The sequence below is a fragment of the Octodon degus genome, unplaced genomic scaffold, assembly GCF_000260255.1.
Source record: "Octodon degus isolate 3935 unplaced genomic scaffold, OctDeg1.0 scaffold00080, whole genome shotgun sequence".
NCBI lineage: Eukaryota > Metazoa > Chordata > Mammalia > Rodentia > Octodontidae > Octodon > Octodon degus.
In genome coordinates, this window is record NW_004524656.1 from 10,899,746 (window position 1) to 10,907,912 (window position 8,167).

Here is an 8,167-nt window from a genome sequence, read left to right on the forward strand (position 1 = left end):
TAATTGTATAACAGGTTATTTTAGTTTCTGTTCTGTGGAAAGTGTAAAGCATTCCAACAAAGGGTTTTAATGTAGACCTTTTTTTGCACCCATGCTGTTGATTGCTAAATGTAATAGTCTGATCATGACGCTGAATAAATGTGTCTTTAAAAAAAAAAAAATTACTCTGCTTGACTTTCTGTGACCCTGCTTCCTTGTAAGACCACAAGGAGGCTTGGTGTACCATTGATAAATCATCAATAGACTGAGAGTTCCCAGAAAACAGTGCTCCCAGAAAAAATGTATGCTGAGTAATGGTCACACTGTCCCTAAAGGTATTGTTCTATGTTAAATGACAAATTTGTTTGCCAAACAGGATGCAGTTTCCACCTTTAAAACTTCTCTGTGTCTAAGGCTCCTGACCATTTGTCCTCTCCTACATGAGTGTGGTCAAGCGGTCCCGGGCCTGGTAATAAAAGGCTCATATTTAAATTTTAATTTTGGATTCTAGTCTGGTTTCTATGTTGAGAACCTGTAACATTTGGGGTCTCATCTGGGATCCCATTAACTGGAATCAAATAAAAACCAGTTTTTTTCAGAGAATTGCAATCTGGGAAAATTCTTCAGCTCCGGACTTACACAGGTCTCCAAAAGTTTTCAAATTATTTGTTGATTTGGACAACATGAGCCGTTTGGAACCTCTTGCAGGTAAGAGACTTTTTTCTGTTGGGGTACCCCTTTGTGAGTCACAGGACTCTGCTCCCCTCCACGACGATGGACTGGAGCATTGGATTTGTCTTTGGTTTTGTTTTGTCTTTGTTTCTCATCTGTTGGTTGTGTTGTTTGTAATCACGGGTCAGACCACTTCTGCTTCTTTGTCCCCATTGCAATGTAGTCTTAACCATTTCCAGGATTCCAGACAATGAGCCTCAAGATCCCCATGGGTAAGACGCTCTTAGAAAAGACCTGCCCGGCCCCCGTGCCTGTGAGCCACTTTCGGGTGGTTTTTGGCACCAAAGCTGATTTCAGCTAATTGCCCCAAAGTGGCTAAAGCGACAGCATGCCGCAATGTAAAAAAAAAAATAGCAGACCTTACTCTGACCTAAATAAGATTTGATTGGCTTTTGTTCTTCTCTCGAGGCTAATGTTGATGGGCCTTAACTTCCAGATGTGAAAGTTATGTCAATCTATCTCAGATGAGTATTCCTGAGATACTATTGACTCATTGTTTCTCTCACTGAGAGAGTCTGTTTTCTCATAGATAAATGTTCCTGGATTCATCTCAGGCCAGAGGCCCCATGATGTTTGTTTTCTTCATTTGTTGTGAATTTGTTGCAAAGAGAACCCTGTGTTACCTTACCAGGGACTCTATGGGAATGTTGGCAGTTTGTTTTGGTTTGAAATCCAGCCGAGAGTCTAAATTAGTAAAATTTTTAAAAAGAGGGAAACCAAAATTTCCTGGGATGTTGTTGTCCATTTGTTTGTTTGTCTAAATTGTTTGTTCTCTGTCCCCAGTGCGCCTGCGTCCCCAACTGCGCTTGCACCAGGGAGAAAGCAATAGTGTTAGTTCTGTTCTTCTTTCCCTTCTTGTCTTTTGGGACAGTCTATTTGCAAATGCAAAAGGGTACAAACCTAGCTCATTTGCCTTATTGCATTGTGGTTATTGTCACTGTGTCAAATTACATTACCCTTGGGCTTCTACTGTGTGGCTCAAGAGGGGACACCACTGGGACCTTTGTTATGGCCAGAACAGTACAAAGCAAACCAAATGTCCTGGGCTCATGATTCTGAACTTTGATGGGTCCCAAGGTGAATGTGGGAAATGCTTTTGGAATTCCTGTTGTCTCATCCTGGGCACTGTGGCTCCCAGGGGAGCTTCAGTCTCGGGTGCTGCAGCTGCTGCTCTTGCTTCGTCTTCTCTCACTGTTGAGCTGATGGCAGGGTAACAACAGCTCACAAAGCTCACTAGCTCAGCTCAAGGGCCCATCTCTGTCCTACCCTTTCTAGGGAGGTTTACTGCTCACCTTTCCTTGCCCCCCAGCCTCACCGGCAGCTGCTCTCCTGCTGTGGCCACAAGGAGGGGATTCTGTGTACCTTCTCCCAGCCTATGCTTCTTCTGGTTATCTACTGCAAATGGCAAAAATAAAAAGTCTACAGAAATAAGTTACTGCTTTATAGCAGAAAAAAGTACAAAATAAAAATATAGACAGGAAAAAGGTATTTCATCACAATTTAACCTGGCCAGAAAAATATTTGAGTGCACTCTGCTTTTGTAAAGATATATGTGTTATATATATGTTAGATATAATATATATATATATATATTAGACCAGCTAACATATATCATATATATATCTAACATATATATATATATATATATTCATCATATATTGTATATGTCATTGATATATATAATAAAGGATTCATGTCAAGCCAACATGAACAAAAACTTGTGTGATATGTATGATAACTAAACTGAACATTTTGTCCTGACTTATGTTATACTACTATATTTATATATACAACTATTGATGCTAAATGTTCACTGTAAAAGTATAACTGTTGCCTGTCAACACTCTACAGAGATTTAACCCCTGAAGTGTCCATGGTTGATAAAAAATAACAGTTCTCTGGTTACACTTTATATTTAAGGTGCTTAAGTCTGCTCCCACCTAACTGGATCTGGCATGCTGTGTTAGATTTAAAGATAGAGTCTTCTGTATTCCCTTGGCAGCGACTTCCCAGGAATTGTTTACTTTTAACAGGAGGATCCAAAAGGAGGGAACGCAAGTGCCAATGATGAGGAAATGATGTCCCAAGGATTCAAAATTCGCTTTACTGCTCTTAAAAAAGTTTTATCTAAGAATCTGGTGACTTTTGGTAATAATAATCCTAACTTTTCTCTCTTACAGTATATAGATAATTTGCTGTTAGCTAGAAGAGCCCAGAACCAAAAAGAGTTACAAGAGTTCCTGGGAATGATAGGTTTTTGCTGTTTTTAGGTGTCAAGTTTTGTCTCTGTTGTTAAACCCTTATAAAACCCTAAAAAGAAGTAATAAAACCCTAAAAAGAAGTAATAGCCTCCCACTTAGATTAGAATTCAGAGCAGAAAAAGTAGTAAAAGATTAAAAAAGAAATTCTTAAGGGCTCTGATTCCAGCCCTACCAGACATCACTGAGCCCTTTCAGCTGTTTGTTCATTAAAAAAAAAAAAAAAGGAGTTACAAGGAGAGTCTTAACTCAGATCTTAGGGCCATGGAAGCGCCCCAAGGCCTTTCTGCTCAAAGACTGGACTATGTGGCTTCTGGGTAGCCATCATGCTTACAAGTCACTACAGCAGTTGCTGTATTAGTAAGAGGCTGACAAATTAACTCAGGGACAGAAGTTCAGCATGTTCATGCCCCATGTGATGGAGACAGTGCTGTAGGGTCCTAATGAAAGGTGACTCTCTGGCACTATGTTAGCCCAGTACCAGGAAGCCCTCCTTAAAGACTCATATCTAACTCTTGAGACTATACAGGCCATTAATCTTGCATCCCTCCTTCCAATGTTGTCAGAATCGCCCACCTCCACCCCCCGAGCAAAACTGTGTCTGACTACAAGGGAACCTTCCCTTTCGAGGATGTTGAAGTGGACTTCACTGAGATCAAGTTGACTAATCAACCCCCAGTATGGGCTCGCCATTACAGTAGGCCCAGATAATGGGCCTGCTTTCATGGGTAGAGCAGTTCAGAGCCTTTCCAGTGTTTTGGGCCTAAAAGGAAAGCTAGACACTGCCTACTAACTCCAAAAGGTTGGGCCAAATATAGTGGCACAACCACACCTGAGGAGCACCCAGTCCAAACCATGCCAGGAGACAGGTGCAAACTGGGTATCTACGCTTCTGGATGGCCCTGCTGTTGTCATGCTGCACCCCATATCAGGATGGGCTCACTCCTTTTAAAATTCTGTTTGGAAGACTGCCACCCATGGTGCTGGTATTGGAGAAAGTATAAAAGATTGAGACACAAGAGATCACTCCCTTTAAATCCCTAAGTTGGGGAAGGAGATCCTGACATCCATTTCTAATCAAGAACTTGATAGGTCCTTACAGGCTCTGCAGTCTACTCTGCAGGCTACACCTTCCCTCTTTTGCCATCAACACCCACAATCCAGAAAAGCCAACAACCTATTGGCAACTGAGCCTAGATCCTTGGTGTGGATCAAGAAGTGAGACCTGTCAACTCTTGGACCCCATTGGACTGGACCATATCCTGTTGTCCTGAGCACTCCCATCGTGGTCAAGGTAAGAAAAAAACATTGGATTCACTGCTCCCACATTGAGACAGCCTCAACAAATCAACAGATAAGTGGACTTTACAAAAGACTGCTGACGCCAAGGTCAAACTGACCAAATGTGGCCCTACTGATTCTTGTTAGAACTAACAGAGGCTCAACACTCTCCCACCACTTATATGTGGTGGATAACTCAGACCTTAGATGGGGCAAAGATGGCTACTCAGAACCCCAAATTCTATGTTTCTCTACCTGATCTTCTTGGATATAAAAATGATAAACTAAGATGGGCGAAAAATTGGCCAAAGGTCTCCACCATTCTATCTGTGCCCTTGCACAAACAGCTATCATTCTTGTGGGGATGCCACTGAGGATGGGGGATTCTTCTGCTAAAGCTAGAGATATAAAACTATCACCCCTTGGGCAGATAAAAAAAAATCCCTTTTTGAGTGTTACTAGGGTCCACCTCACCAACCAATCATATGATTAAATAAATCAAGGATCTGAATCATGTACAAAAACCAGAGGGGAATGTGAAGGGTTAATTTAAAAGTAATGTGATGAGTCAATGTAAAACTAAATGTAAAAAATTACTCTGCTCGACTTTCTGTGACCCTGCTTCCTTGTAAGACCACAAGGAGGCTTGGTGTACCGTTGATAAACCATCAATAGACTGAAAGTTCCCAGAAAACAGTGCTCCCAGAAAAAATGTATGCTGAGTAATGGTCACACTGTCCCTAAAGGTACTGTTCTACATTAAATGACAAATTTGTTTGCCAAACAGGATGCAGTTTCTACCTTTAAAACTTCTCTACTTCTAAGGCTCCTGGCCATTTGTCCTCTCCTGCATGAGTGTGGTCAAGTGGTCCCAGGCCCAGTAATAAAAGGCTCATATTTAAATTTTAATTTTGGATTCTGGTCTGGTTTCTACGTTGAGAACTCATAACACTCTGAAAAGCATCCCCTATGACTGATGAGACCTTGGAGGAACATCTAGACATAAGCTATAACACAAGTATGGTGCTTAGCTAACACTGTATTAATCCAACAGGGAAGCAAGGCACGAAATAAGAGCGTATGTCTGACATCATTAACCTTGGCTTATGTATGACTTCTAAAACAGAAATTTTTGGTGATGGGATGGGTCCAAGTATTCCTACCTGTCTATCTGATGCATATCTGACTTAATAGATGGGGTAGTAGCAATTACAGTAAATGTGTAAGTTTCTATTCATCCCTAGAGACAGATGCAATTCTGGCCACTGTGACTTTATCTTGAGGTCTTACCTTCTTCAGATGTGCTTACAACCACAGTTTGGACGTGTTCCACACTGACTTACTTCCTAGAGGGCCTGTCCCTGTGTGACTACCTATTAATTTCTACCTAAGTTAGCTGCCTATAATATTCCTCCCTCTGAAGAGCTACTGTAGTTATGGAAGAATGGACCAAGTTTTAATCTAGCTGCTTGAAGCTGAGAAAGGTCAGTGTAGGGGAGACAACAGTCAGGGGTCTTCAGAGAGCTAATTTCCTCTCATTGCTGAAAGAAAATACCTGACACCCAAAGTTAAAGGAGGAAAGGTCTATTTGACCCTGGATAGAAGTCATTTTTCAGTTTAGCAGTTATGAACTCCCTTTACAATCTAGTGGATCGCAGGAAAAGGAATCTAGTACATTTGTCCTTGGTTCCATCTGCATGATCTCTTGGAATTTGGCAGCCTCTCAGTGAGAATAAACAAAATTTTCTAAGAGACTAAAGCATTTACAATCAAGGTGTGAGCACTAGAATGATAAGACAGGTTGGGGAAAAGCCACATCCAGACATTGCTAGTAAGAAACTAGAATTGCAATTGTAACCAGCCAGCTCCTAGATCTCCTACTGACAGAAGTTACTGTAAGTCTGATATTTATTGTTTTAAGAGTATATTGCAACTGATGTGAGTCAGTTATCCAAAGACAATAAGCAGGGGCTGGGGAGATAACTCAGTGGAGTAAGAGCTTGCCTGGCAAGAACAAGGTCCTGAGTTGTATCCCTGGTACCATCAAAAAAATAAAAAAATAAAGACAATAAGCATTACGTATTAGCAAACAAGTCCCTCTAACGTTAGCCTGCAATTTTGAAAGAAAATTTTAGCTAAAGAATTTAAAGATTCTTGGGTTTTGTTGTTGTTGTTGTTGTTTGCAGAACCAGGGATTTGAACTCAGACCTTTGCGCTTGCCAGGCAAGCACTTATTCTACTGAGCCATCTCCCCAGCCCCTAAAGACTCATTGATCTGTTATTGATGTTCCTGTGACATTTTAGTGTCACTGAACCATGATAGTGGTTAGCTACAGGTGTAACTGGAAACTGTCAGCAGTGGTCAGCAATTGGAGTCCCCTTTTCAAGTCTAACCTTTATTACTATGCATTATTCTTATACATCTTTTGGTTATAATTTTCTTCTGGGTGTTTCAGACCAAGTTAAATGAAGTAAGATCTGTCTTAATCAAAGTAAACCTCATACTACATATCAAGGTCAGTTAAATCTCCTCAGATATTACTTTTGGAACCTTGTACAAAGGTTCTCAGACTGTCAGTGTCACCCACCAGGAAGATGGTCACAGTCTTTTCCACCATGTAGCTTCCTATGAAAGCATAAAAGTCTATCTATCTATCTATCTATCTATCTATCTCCCCCTCCCTCCTTCCCTCTTCTTCTCCCTCTCTATCTCTCCCTCTCCTTCTCCCTCTTTCTCTCTCCCCCCTTTTCCATCTCTCCCTCTCCCTCTCTCTCTCTCCCCACCTCTCCTTCTTTATCTCCCTCTCCATCTCTCCCTCGCCCTCTCTCTCTTTCTTCCCCCTCCCTCTTTCTCTCCCTCTCCATCTCTCCCTCTCCCCTTCCCTCTCCCTCCCTCTCTCTCTTGCTCTCCCCTCTCCTCTCTCTATATCTCCCCCTTCCTCCCTCCTTCCCTCCATCCCTCCCTCTCTCTGTTTTTGCACATTGGTTTTACATTACTTGACTTCTGTCCTCTGGGAGTGCAGTACTCTGCCTGCTCAAGAAGTACATGATTCATCAAAGTCCTACAGTCCTACAGGAAAGGTCCCCTCGTGTCCTGGTCCTCATTGCCCTTGGAGGGCCAGGGCCAATGGCTTTCCTCTCAGCCCAGTTATCTTCCTATCTCTGGCCTCTGATCTAGTAGTGAGACCATGAACACCCTGTAGACCCTTGCCTAAAATACAAAATAAGTAAATAAACAAATAAAATAAAATAAAGCTAAGTTTATAGAGTTAAGGCTATATAAATTTAATACCTACAAAATAACTAATCGTTGCTGTCTTTTATACAATGTGTTTAGACATTAAACATATGAAATGATCAAAATTTGACATCTCATTAAGTCTCATCCTGCCATATAAATTGATCTGCACTATTGGTTTTAGATACATAAATATTTTGTTTTTGAATAAATGAGATATATTTTCACATGGAGTAATAAGTTGTTGAACAACCAGAAGAGAAGGACTAATTTTACAATCTTATCTATATAGAGAACAGCTAAAAATGTGTAATATGACCAGTGAAGTGTTATTTCTTTACCAACCTTGGCTGTCTTAGAAATTGAATTCTGCAGAGATAGCTCTGTGGTCTAAACACCTACCTAGCAAGTGCAACAATATGTGTATGATCCCTAGCACCACATGCTGTGCCAACCCTGGAGCCCTAGGTACATGGTGCTGGCCACCGAAACCGGGCATGATGGTGTTGCAGGCAGCCAAGTTAGACAGAAATATTATAGGCAGTCAGACAGGGTCAGGCCCTCAAGGAGACAAGATGGAAGACAAGATGACTTTGCAACATGGAAGAGACAGACACTCCCATATGGGTCACACCTCAAGACCAAGACAAAAAGAGGAAGCACAGCTACATACTTCCCT